This window comes from Macaca nemestrina, chromosome 15, assembly GCF_043159975.1.
Source record: "Macaca nemestrina isolate mMacNem1 chromosome 15, mMacNem.hap1, whole genome shotgun sequence".
NCBI lineage: Eukaryota > Metazoa > Chordata > Mammalia > Primates > Cercopithecidae > Macaca > Macaca nemestrina.
The window spans coordinates 51,783,520-51,796,306 of NC_092139.1; the positions used below are offsets into that span (position 1 = coordinate 51,783,520).

At 44.1% G+C, this 12,787-nt stretch overlaps 1 long non-coding RNA gene and 1 other non-coding gene across 3 annotated transcripts; one reads left to right on the top strand and one right to left on the bottom strand.

Annotated features, from left to right (window-relative positions):
* The first annotated feature begins 182 nt into the window (after nucleotides 1-182).
* LOC139358515 (uncharacterized) lies at nucleotides 183-12,200 on the top strand. Of its 2 annotated transcripts, XR_011613559.1 has the most exons (5): nucleotides 183-397; nucleotides 1,051-1,232; nucleotides 3,603-3,744; nucleotides 6,060-6,167; nucleotides 10,831-12,200. It is a non-coding gene; the product is annotated as an uncharacterized lncRNA (long non-coding RNA). The 2 variants fall into 2 exon arrangements; XR_011613560.1 differs by lacking the exons at nucleotides 3,603-3,744; nucleotides 6,060-6,167 and having other exon boundaries at nucleotides 214-397; nucleotides 10,867-12,194.
* LOC112427576 (U7 small nuclear RNA) lies at nucleotides 3,604-3,664 on the bottom strand. Its single transcript, XR_003019224.2, has one exon. It is a non-coding gene; the product is annotated as a U7 small nuclear RNA (small nuclear RNA).
* Nucleotides 12,201-12,787: the final 587 nt, after the last annotated feature.

Below are 12,787 nucleotides of genomic sequence, written 5' to 3' on the forward strand. Positions count from 1 at the left end.
ATGGGAAAAGACTCCTGGTGGATGGGATGCGGGAAAGGAACAGGACGTTTGTTGTCAGCACCCTGTGGCAGACACTGCCCATATGCCATGCACAACCCCTTGGCATGCACCCCTACACACTGAGCGCTGGCTACTGCAAACACCTCTAAGTCCTCCTCTGCCGGAAGGTTCTCTTTCTCTCTCTCTCTCCCACTTCCTCCTCCCCGCCCCCGCCCCTTCCTGAAGAGCAAGCTAGGCTGGCAAATAGGGCAAGCTGAAAGTTCTCTGTCAAAGATAGATGAGGAGCTGTCGGGTTCACACTGCAGCTTTCTCGCCGCTCTGTTGGGAGAACTCTGAAGCATCTTCTACACCGTCTCCCAAGCTCTCCAGGAGGAGCGGGCTCCAGGTGCCCGCAGAGGTAACTTGCTGATAACGCAGCTTTCTTTTTGCTTTTCTTTTCTTTTTTCTTTTTCTTTTTCTTCTTCTTCTTTTTTTTTTTTTTTTTTTTTTTTGAGACGATGTCTCGCTCTGTCGCCCAGGCTGGAGTGCCGTGGCGCGATCTCGGCTCACTGCAAGCTCCGCCTCCCGGGTTCACGCCATTCTCCTGACTCAGCCTCCCGAGTAGCTGGGACTACAGGCGCCGCCACCACGCCCGGCTAATGTTTTGTATTTTTAGTAGAGACGGGGTGTCACCGTGTTAGCCAGGATGGTCTCGATCTCCTGACCTGGTGATCCGCCCTCCTCGGCCTCCCAAAGTGCTGGGATTACAGGCGTGAGCCACCGCACCCGGCCGATAAAGCAGCTTTCTTTATTGGCTCTCTTCCTTTTCTTATCTTGCTTCCCTACTCCCTGAAATCATCTCTCAAACTACTTGCAATTGAATACTAGAGTCTGGGCGACCTCACATTAAGATTCATCCAGTCGCACTCTCTCAGTAAGGGCAGCTGGGTTCTGATTTCCTTGACACACCCCTCCTTCACTTTCCCTCTGTGCGCTTCCAGTGGCTCCATCCCAGCCCCAGGGCAGGGCACACGGATCACAACTAGCCAATCAGCATTGATCTTTTACCAGCCACAGGAAACGGCTCAGGGGCAGTTTGTGACCGGTTTGGAGCCAATGAGGTGTGAGGAGGCTTTGCGGGTAGAGAGGCCCGCCCTGCTGCTTGTGCACCCGGGAGAAAGAAGCCTGGATCCGCCGCCATCACCTGCCAGCCTGTCTGAAAATGGAGCCAACAAGGAGGGCTGCTGGACGGAGTGAGAAACCAGGCCCTGTGGTAGTGTTTGAGCCCCTGAATCAAGCTGTGCTTCAAGCCAGAATTATCCCTAGAGTTTTCAGTGAAACGAGTCGGGAAATTCCCTATTAAACCCATTTTGAGTTGTGACTAAGATACCTAATGGATACGAGACAGAGAAAGGGCCTTCCCCTGGGTCTCACTTATGAGAAACAGAGAGAGAGGTGGTTGCTGCCTTGGCTCTGTGACCGAGCAGGTGCAGTTCAGACAGACGTGGCGGGAAGTGATCTCTGCTTGGTAGAAGGGGAAACCCACCTGGGCTGCTCCCTTCCCTGGAGGGTGCCAGGCACTCCCAGCCCAGGGGGTCAGGCCCAGCGGAAGGAGGGACTGACGGTATGTTCAGCTGGGGCTCCCTGTAGGAAAGCTGAAGCCAGAACGGAACAAAACTGCAAACAGCGCCATAGGAACCCTGCACTCACTCTACACCCAGGTGGGATTAAAAATCGGCAGATCTGGCCGGGCGCAAGTGGCTCAGGCCTGTAATCCCTTTTGGGAAGCCTAGGCGGGCGGATCACATGAGGTGAGGAGTTTGAGACTAGTCTGGCCAACACGGTGAAACCATGTCTTTACTAAAAAATACAAGCACATGCCTGTAATTCCAGCTACTTGAGAGGCTGAGGTACGAGAATCGCTTTAGCCCGATAGGCGGAGGTTGCAGTGAGCCGAGATCGCACCACTGCACTCCAGCCTGGGCAGTAGAGCGAGACTCAGTCTAAAAAATAATAATAATAATAAAAATAAAGTCGGCAGGTCTTTGCTTTTCTTCTGGGAAAATCTGAACTCGAAAAAGACAAATCAGAAATTACGCGAAAGCAGTCTTTCTCCCGAAAGCGATTTTGGGGAAACTGGAAGCGCTTCCTACTCCACAGACCCACCAGTTGGCCCAAGACAGTATTGGGACACAATCTTCCCCCTGCCCAGCGAGCATTGCCCCAAATTAAAATGCCAGTGCCTCCACCCCAAGTGGCATTATTGGCTGTTAGTAGACTTTAATACTTACACAAGGGTTATTATAGAATTTCACAGAGCAGATTTTGCAGGGTGCAAGAAGTAAGGAACCTGGAAGGGAGGGCTCAGCCACAGAGGATAAAGGATTCAGCACTGGTCACTCCGGTATGCTCAGAGTAGAGGTTAAGACTGATAAGAGGCATGAGGGAGACTCAGAGGACATTCTTCTGCTCAAAGATAAGAAAACTATTTTGCCTGGCGGTTACTTGTACTCTAAGCATATACCTAATTCTCTGAGTCCCACCTTAGGCCAAATCCCGCTAACCCATTCATTTACAGATTGTCTTCCGGCTACTTTGCACTACAATGGCAGAGCTAAGTAGTTGCCTCAGAGACTGTATGGCCTGGGATCTCTAAAATATTTGCTGTCTGTCCCATTACAGAAAAGGTTTGTTGACTCCTGTAAATCAGTGGTCCTCAAACTTGAGTGTGTTAGATTTCCCCAAGGGCTTGTTTACACACAAATTGCTGAGCCCAGTCACAGGGTCTCTGATTCATTAGGTCTCAGGTGGGAACCAAGAACAGTTGACCCTTGAACAACACGGGTTTGATCTGTGCAGATCCACATATACATAGATTTCCACATATACACAGATTTCTTTGCCTCTATCACCCTTTATACAGCAAGACCAACCCCTTCTCTTCCTCCTCCTCAGCCTACTCAGTGTGAACATGGTGAGGATGAAGACCTTTGTGGTGATGCATTTCCACTTAATGAATAGTAGATGTAATTTTCTCTTCCTTATGATTTTCTTAATAACATTTTGTTTTCTCTAGCTAACTTTGTTGTAAGAATATAGTAATAATTTATATAACATACAAAATATGTGTTAATCAACTGGGTTATCTGTAAGGCTTGCAGTCAACAGTAGGGTATTAGTAGTTAAGTGTTTGGGGAATCAAAAGTTAATGCAGGCCCGGCACGGTGGCTCACGCCTGTAATTTCAGCACTTTGAGAGGCCAAGGCAGGTGTATCTCTTGAGGTCAGGAGTTCGAGACCAGCCTGGCCAACATGGTGAAACCCTGTCTGTACTAAAAATACAAGGATTAGCCAGGTGTGGTGGTGCACACTTGTAATCCTAGCTACTTGGGAGGCTGAGATGGGCGGATCACTTGAACCCAGGAAGTGGAGGTTGCAGTGAGCCGAGATAACACCACTGCACTTCAGCCTGGGCAACAGAGCAAGTCTCCCTGTCTTAAAAAAAAAAAAAAGAAAAAAAAGTTAATTCAGATTTTGGACTGTGCAGGTGGTGGCACCCCAGCCCCTCCCTCCCTCGTTGTTCAAAGGTCAACTGAATATGTCCATTTCTTTTTTTGTTGGGAGTTGTGGAGTTCCAGTGAAGACAGGAAAACCTGATAGACAAATTCTACAAGAGCTGTAACCTGAATTTCCCTTTCTGACAAGCTCCCAAGTGCTGTTGCTGCTGCTGTCCTTGCCATCTCCACATTGAGGCACCTGAGAAAGGGTAAATGCAAAATAGCAAGAAGTGGCTCAGATCATTCACTCCTGCCTCCTCATTAGCCCAATATTAGAGGCTGGGAAATGTAGCCTCTGGTTAGGCAGCCATGTATCCAGGAAGATGGAAAATAGATTTAGGAGGACAACTAGAAGGCCTAGAGTGCTGCATTATTTTCTAAGGACTTCAAAAAACAAACAAAAAAAACCACACAGGCCGGGCGCGGTGGCTCAAGCCTGTAATCCCAGCACTTTGGGAGGCCGAGACGGGTGGATCACGAGGTCAGGAGATCGAGACCATCCTGGTGAACATGGTGAAACCCCGTCTCTACTAAAAAATACAAAAAACTAGCCGGGCGAGGTGGCGGCACCTGTAGTCCCAGCTACTCGGGAGGCTGAGGCAGGAGAATGGGGTAAACCCGGGAGGCGGAGCTTGCAGTGAGCTGAGATCCCGCCACTGCACTCCAGCCTGGGCGACAGAGCCAGACTCAGTCTCAAAAAAAAAAAAAAACGAAAAAACAAACAAACAAACAAAAAGAAACCACACACACAAAGCCTTAGTTCTCTCTCCTGCTACATGTTCAGCTCAGGTAAGCTAGAGGCTAGAGGCTTGTTCCAGGTTGCTGTTGTCCTCACTTTACAACCCAGGTTGAAGGAGCAAGTGCTACAGTTTTCAAATGTTGCTTTTAAAAATTTTGTATTGGCCAGGCTGGGTGGCTCACACCTGTTATCCCAGCACTTTGGGAGGCCAAGGCAGGCAGATCACATGAGGTCAGGAGTTCGAGACCAGCCTGGCCAACATGATAAAACCCTGTCTCTACTAAAAGTACAAAAATTAGCTGGATGTGGTGGTGCACGCCTGTAATCTCAGCTACTTGGGAAGCTGAGGCAGGAGGGTCACTTGAACCCAGGAGGCGGAGGTTGCAGTAAGCCGAGATCGCACCACTACACTACATGCCACTGCACTACAGCCTTGGCAACAGAGTAAGAGTCCGTCTAAAGAAAAAAAACAAAAAACAAGAACAAAAAAAACATTTGTATTGAAATACAACATGTATACAGAAAAGTGCAGAAATCAAAAGTGTATAGCTCCGTGGCTTTCACAAAGTGAACACACCCATGTACCCATGTAACCAATGCACAGACAAGAAACAGAATGTGACCACTGCACCAGAAGTCCCCTCACTCCCATCTAGTCACCGTCTCACTTTCAAGGGTTGCTACTGTCAGAGGTGTGTAAACCAGAAAACTCCATCTTAAATAGAAGCTGGGCAAAACGAGGCTGAAACCTACTGGGCTGCATCCCCAGACGCTTAAGGCATCCTAAGTCACAGGATGAGACAGGAGGCCAGCACAAAATACAGGTCATAAAGACCTTGCTGATAAAAGATTGCAGTAAAGAAGGCAGCCATAACCCACCAAAACCAAAATGGCGACACAAGTGACCTCTGATTGTCCTCACTAGTACACTCCCACAAGCACCATGACAGTTTACAAATGCCGTGGCAATGTCAGGAAGTTACCCTATATGGTCTAAAAAGGGGAGGCATGTCTAATCCACCTCTTGTTTAGCATATCATCAAGAAATAACCATGCAAATGGGCAACCAGCAGCCCTCGGGGCTGCCCTGTCTATGGAATAGCCATTCTTTTATTCCTTTACTTTCTTAATAAACTTGCTTTCACATTGCATTGTGGACTCTCCCTGAATTTTTTCTTGCACGAGATCTGAGAACCTTCTCCTGGGTCTGGGCTATGACCTCTTTGCTGTAATACTACTATTGGCCAGGTGCAGTGGCTCACACCTGTAATCTCAGCACTTTGGGAGACCAAGGCAGGAGGATCACTTGAGGCCAGGGGTTTGAGTTTACAGAGCTATGCTCTTGCCACTGCACTCCAGTCTGAGTGACACAGTGAGACCCTGTCTCAAAAGATTAAAAAATAATTTAAAACTTTTAAAAAAGGGTAACAACCATCATGCCACACATGAGTTTTGCCTCTGTTTTGAACTTCATATACTAAGTGTCGGTATACAAAGATGTGATGCAGCCAGAATTTTCACCCACCATATATCGTCCTGTATGGACTGTCCTGTAACTGATTCTTTCACTCAACAGTTTGTGAGTTTTATCTGTGTTGTTGCATGCAGCAAATATGCAACAAATTTCTCTTGTGTTTTTTTTTTTTTTTGCATTGTTGTGTAATATTCTGTAAATGGATGCTTTGTTTATCCATTCTACAGATGATGGACAGTATTTATTTCTAGTATTTGACTAGTACTGATAGTGTTTCTATGAACCTTCTAATAGATGTCTTTTGGTTGTAGCAGGACAAGCCGCAGACAAAACTCCTCAGACACTGAATTAAAGAAGGAAAGGGTTTATTCGGCTGGGAGCATTAGCAAGACTCCTGTCTCAAGAGCTGAGCTCTCTGAGTGAGCAATTCCTGTCCTTCTTAAGGGCTCACAACTCTAAGGGGGTGCACATGAGAGGGTCATGATCGATTGAGCAAGCAGGGGGTACGTGACTGGGGGCTGTATGCACCAGTAATTAGATCAGAACAAAACGGGATAGGGATTTTCACAGTGCTTTTCTATACAATGTCTGTAATCTATAGATAACATAACCAATTAAGTCGGGGTCGATCTTTAACTACCAGGCCCAGGGTGTGGCGCTGGGCTGTCTGCTAGTGGATTTCATTTCTGCCTTTTAGTTTTTACTTTTTCTTTCTCTGGAGGCAGAAATTGGGCATAAGACAATATGAGGGGTGGTCTCCTCCCTTCTTCCCCCGCTTTGAGACTCTCACTCAATAGTGAGAGTTCTCACTTTCATTTTTACTACCTATGTCTTCTTGCAAGACAGACTGATAGTAATTCATGTAATACACTTGTGCTTAAGCATTTTGGTGAACTAAGATAGCGATGGAGCTTTTTATCATTTGAAGAAGTACAGGTAGCAAACAAAGGAGCAGTAAGCATGTCCTATTACTATTATAACTCTTTTTTTTTTTTTTTTTTCGAGACGGAGTCTTACTTTGTTGCCCAGGCTGGAGTGCAGTGGCCGGATCTCAGCTCACTGCAAGCTCCGCCTCCCAGGTTTATGCCATTCTCCTGCCTCAGCCTCCCGAGTAGCTGGGACTACAGGCGCCCACCACCTTGCCTGGCTAGTTTTTTGTATTTTTTAGTAGAGACGGGGTTTCACTGTGTTAGCCAGGATGGTCTCGATCTCCTGACCTCGTGATCCGCCTGTCTCGGCCTCCCTAAGTGCTGGGATTACAGGCTTGAGCCACTGCACCCGGCCTATTATAACTCTTATTATAAGAGTTTTCAATCCTCCTAGCACTGGGAACCATTTTCTAAACATGGCCCCAGGATCAAATCCATGCCACATGTGCATGGGGACATGTGCCAGTTTTGTCATATCTCTAACTATGTCTTCAACGACTTGCCCTTGATTATCTATGTGTAGGCAGCAATTAGTAAGGTTAACTTTCCCACAGACTCCTCCTTCAGCTGCTAGCAAGTAGTCGAGAGCTAATCTATTTTGATAGATAGCATTTCTCATCTGAGTTTCTTGCCGGGCCAGAATAGTCAAGGCTCTGCGGTTTTATTAGTGATTATTTCTAAGACAGCTTGTAACTGTATGATACGCTTAATCATGTAAATTGGGGTCCTGTATCCCCACGAGCCATCTTGTGCCTAAGTAGCAGGCTCATAATATTGTTATGATTCTCTCAGGGGGCCATTTATCATTTTTTCAATTTCCTATAGCTATGCTTCTGTTTTCCTGGGAAACATAGACAAGGAAGCCTAGGAGTTCACTTGTTTTTATGGGCAGTAGGAAGAAAAATGGTTTAATAGTGCCAATAACACAACTACCTGCCTACTGGTCAGGTAATTTGGTGTGAGCTCTATGTCCACATATCCAGTATAATCCAGTGGGGGCTGTCCAGTCCCAGTGGGACTCCGGGTGGATCTACACAGTTTGCAACTTTGGGAATTTACTAAATGGATTTCTCTCTGTGTGATTTGAACTCCACCAAGTGACTGTTTTTATGGTACCATTATACAGTTTCTGTCTCAGACAACTAAGTCATCCTACGGGGTGAGTGAATTCTTTTCCTTCTCTAGTTATGCAATATTGTCCAATAATTGAGACTCTTAGGACTTAGAAATTATCAGGGTGATTTTTTTTGAGCTGGGAATTCATCGGGAACTGGGTCTGTAGGTAATAATTCTCGGGCTTCCTATGGCCATTGATCTCCTATTACATCCTCCACATACATAACATGAAGTGACACTGAGAGACTGGGCTACATGCTTGGCTGATAGCAAAAACAAATGTCTTGTTTTTCCTGGAATTTCTGGTACTGGCACATTTAGTTCATCATAGAAAGTTTGAAACACTGGCTCATGAGCGCGTTTGTAAACTCCTCGAACCAAGATATTTACTCGAGGATCCAGTCCAGCCCCGTCAATTCCTAAGGTCACACGCTCCTCTTTTTTCCAGCGAGGATCAAGGGGATTGGTTATTTCTAGCTCTAAGGGGTTACATTGTTGCTTAGTACAGGAAGGGCCTTTTTGCCTTTCTGAGGGTGGACTGGATCTTTTTTTTTTTCAATCCAAGTGGCCTAAATGACACAAGACCAGTATTTACATTTATTTCTACACAGTACTAATTTATGACAAATATACTTATTTTCTGCCATATAGCCTCTTTTCTAATTAAGAGAACCACACCTTATTCCTAACTTATTACTATTAATGATGGCACAGGCATCAAATTTTAAGGTGACTTGTTTGGGCACCCCTTTTTCTTCTGTTTTGTCTAACACTTTACTCATATCATTTATGAGCCCCCACCAGTCCTCAGTCCTTAATCTTATTTTAAAAACTGTGGTCATGGGAGGCTCAGATGGGTCATAACACACCTCAGGTTGGTCATTTCCTGGGCTACATACCTTGTATAGAATAACATTATACAAACAAGTTCTTTTTAGAGTTCCAGCACACTTATAATAACTATAAAATAATAGGACTGTAGCAACCTTTTGTCCTACCTGAGTGACTTGGTGTATACACTGGGAACAGTCCTCAGTCTGAGGAAGGTCAGTTGAAGTCCTTACTGTACAAGTCCAAATTTTAAGGAAAATTAGTCCCGCGATGAGTTTCCTCATGCTTCAGCCGTGTGTGGACCAGTCAGCTTCCGGGTGTGACTGGAGCAGGGCTTGTCGTCTTCTTCAGAGTCACTTTGCAGGGTTTGGTGAAGCTGCTCCCGTCCACGTACCGCTCACAGTCTACTGATGCTTGAGGATGGTCTTGGAGGTTGGGCCTGCTAGAATAAACTGAGTCCAACACCTCTATGCAGTTGTGTTCAGCTGGGCTCTCTGATACCAGGAGCAAGGTGGTGGGGTTTAGGGTGTTGCAAACTTCAATGGTTATGTGGGGATTTTCACATAGCAAGCTTTGGTACTTGGTTAATCTAACATTTGTTAACCAATGATGCCCTTTGGTATTTATTAAAGTTACTACGGCATGGGGGGCCTTTATATTCAGGTTTTGCCTAAGGGTTAGTTTATCTGCTTCTTGTGCTAACAGGCCATTGCTGCTAGGGCCCTTGGACTTAGAAGCCAGCCTTTGGAAATCCTGTCTAGTTGTTTTGAGAGATAGGCCACTGGCCTTGGCCAGGGCCCTACAGTCTGGGTTGAAACTTCAACTGCCATTTTTTCTCTTTCTGACACATAGAGTGGAAGGAGTTTTGTCAGGTCAGGCCGCCCCAGGGCTGGGGCCGACATGAGTTTTTCTTTTAACTCATGAAAAGCTCATTGCTGTTGGTTGTAATAGATGTAGTTTATCTAATCTACATTTTTATTAACTGTCACCTACCAAAATACTGACTCAAATCCTGCAGCTATTTGATTTCAAGCTTTAAATTGATCTGGTATTCCTCGTGGGACTCCAGTTGTGTCTAAATAGACATGAGAGTGGAAAGACCCATAAGGGGCTTCTCTCATTTTACAATGTCTTATTTTTTTTCTTTTTCTTTTTTTTTTTTTTTTTTTTGAGACGGAGTCTTGCTCTGCCACCCAGGCTGGAGTGCGGTGGCCGGATCTCCGCTCACTGCAAGCTCCGCCTCCCGGGTTCACGCCATTCTCCTGCCTCAGCCTCCCGAGTAGCTGGGACTACAGGCGCCGCCACCACGCCCGGCTAGTTTTTTGTATTTTTTAGTAGAGACGGGGTTTCACCGTGTTCTCCAGGATGGTCTCGATCTCCTGATCTCGTGATCCGCCCGTCTCGGCCTCCCAAAGTGCTGGGATTACAGGCTTGAGACACCGCGCCTGGCCTTATTTTTTTTCTTATGGTTGATGAAATGCCAGGGTGAAAGGGATAGCCAGATGGACTAAAGCACAAGTGCCACTCCAGTTATTCGGCAGAGTGCCCAGTAAAGGTCTACCACAATACCACCACACATCTGCTTGGGGATGAACAAGGGCTGACTGATAAGCTCTTGAAAATTCTTTTTTTTTTTGCAGCAAAATATTTAGTAGATAAGTAAATTCCAAGCAAATGTATTAAAATTGTAAATGACCAATTTACATTGATTAAAGTATAATACAATAATGATGACTTTACAGTAATGATAAGATTATGTGTTCAATATTACAGCTTAGAACTATATAAAGTAAAAAAATTAAAACTCAAAGAAAAATGTACACAATTGTATGGGCGACACAAAGCATTAGCGGTTTATGACTAATCAGGTGGTCAAAAACAAAGACAATTTTAAAACCAGTAATAAATGTAAATTTTCTCTGTCTCTCTCTCAATCTCTCTCTCTCTCTCTCTCTCTCTCCGCCTCCCTTTTTCAGCTTCACAGGATTATAAGAAAAGCTCATACAGTAGCAAGAAAAGCACATACCAGTATCTGAAATTGCATTATATACTTATTGTTACTATATATTTCCATTCACATACACGCAATTAAACTCAGTGATGTTGAGGTTTTGCCTACACTGTTCATGGCTATATTCTAAAACCTACTACTCATAATACTTAGACCAATCTGAAATAGGTATAACGTTTTTCTGTTTTTTTTTAGCTCTTGAAAATTCTTAAGCTCACTGCATCCTTTCAGGTCTCCAAGGAATGCTGTTTCCTCCCCGTTGTGAGAGACATGAAGTGGACTCAGTGTTGGGAGACGGAGGCTGGATGGCCCTCAGGGGCTGACCTGCAGGGTGCTGGACTTCGGGATATAGCAGAGAGAGCTTGGCATGACTTGTTACTCTAGGCTGTAGAATCCTGGAAAAGAGCTACTATGCAGCCCACACCTGGTCGACTGGAGGACCATCTTAGTGGAAAGGGGACAATCTGGGCCTCTGGCCTGCCATGCGCACAAGCATAACAATTGCTTTTGTTTAACATGCAGATAGAATATTTGATCCATTTTAACAAGGCATTTGCATCTTGGTATCCTGTCTTAATTGCTAAAGTTTGTTTTAAGTCTTTAACTTCTATGATCCTCTAGTAAAATGAATGTATGGTTTTAGGAAATTACAAAAACCAGTTGGGGCAGTCCATCCTTGCTCTTTAGTGGTCCACAGAACTTTGGACCAACTATGGCATGTAAGCTCTACATCGGGGGGCAAGACTCCTGGTTGGCCCTGGGATCTTTATCGAAATCTCCCTAGATTAAATGGTCCTAGTTTACTAATGCCCAGTCTAAGGAGAGTCAAGAGGGACAGAAGTACTTTTCTGAAGTAGACAGCTATCTTTGACTTGGCAAGTCCTCACAGGGTATAACAAGGCAAGCATTAAATGCAATAGTTTGAGGTGAAATTGACTTGGTTATGTTAATAACTAGATGGTCAGCAATAGAACGAGGAAAGAAGAAAGAGCAACAGAATAGATGAAAAGAGTTAAATTTTTCTTAGCTTTAGTTTGGTAGGGTTTTCCCCTGGGACTATGGCCCACAGCTCTGGAGGGGGTGGTGCTTTCTTGACTCGGGGTGTGACGAGTCCATCCTTTTTTTTTTTTTTGCTGTACGAACAGCAGTCTTGGTGGTTAGCAGCACAAGGTAGGGTCCTTCCCAGGATGGCTCGAGTTTTTCTTCTTTCCACCCTTTGATGAGAATGTGATCTTCAGGCTGGTGCTGGTTTACTGGAAATTCTAGGGATGGTACATGTGCTAAAAGACTTTTAGTTTTTTGGTTTTTTTTTTGCAAGAAAGGAAAGTGGAAGATAAACCAAGTATGTAATTTTTAGGAAACTGACCTTTTGTTTTATATGTGGGGACCTTGGCAGTGGACTTTATAGTCCTTAGTGCCTTTTTACTGAGAAATGTCCTTTAGCACCTATTTTTATTAGTTTTTAAACCAAGGAAAGCCAAATACCATTTTACATTTATCAGTGCTTCTTGTATGATTTTTATACAGGATAAGCTAAATTTTATCTTTATATTAGTGTGTTATTAATGTTAAACCCAATTTTAATAAAACCTTGTAGATATATTTATTTAATTTTAAATGTTTGACCGTAAGGTAAGATTTTATAGACTCTTTTTAACCTTCTATAATTTTTGCTAAAGAGCAGGTTGGTGCTTTAAGAGAAACCTGTTATGCTTTTACTTTAATGTCCAGTTCACAGAAGAACTGGATGTTACGTCTGTAACTTTAGCTAATAAGTTTACACACAGAATTTTCTTTACAATTAGCATTTTAAAACTTGCTTAAACCTTCAAAACAATACTTTTTAAAAAACTTTTTAATGTAAGTAAAAATGTACCTTCTTATGCCTCCTTATAATCCTTTTACCAAAGGTGTATTTTACTTTTCTTATACACCTTGCATATAAATTTTTTTTTTCCAGTAGTTTTACATTCAGGAGGCCTAGTTACTTTTAAATTACACAACATTTTTTGCATAAATTCTTTTTTTATAACATATTTCTTTTTCATGTCTTTCGCAGACAATTCTTTGACATGCCTCAACTTACTGACTTATTACAAATATTTCTTTCTTTAAACAACCAGTTAATTTTATTTCAGGACAAGAATTTACC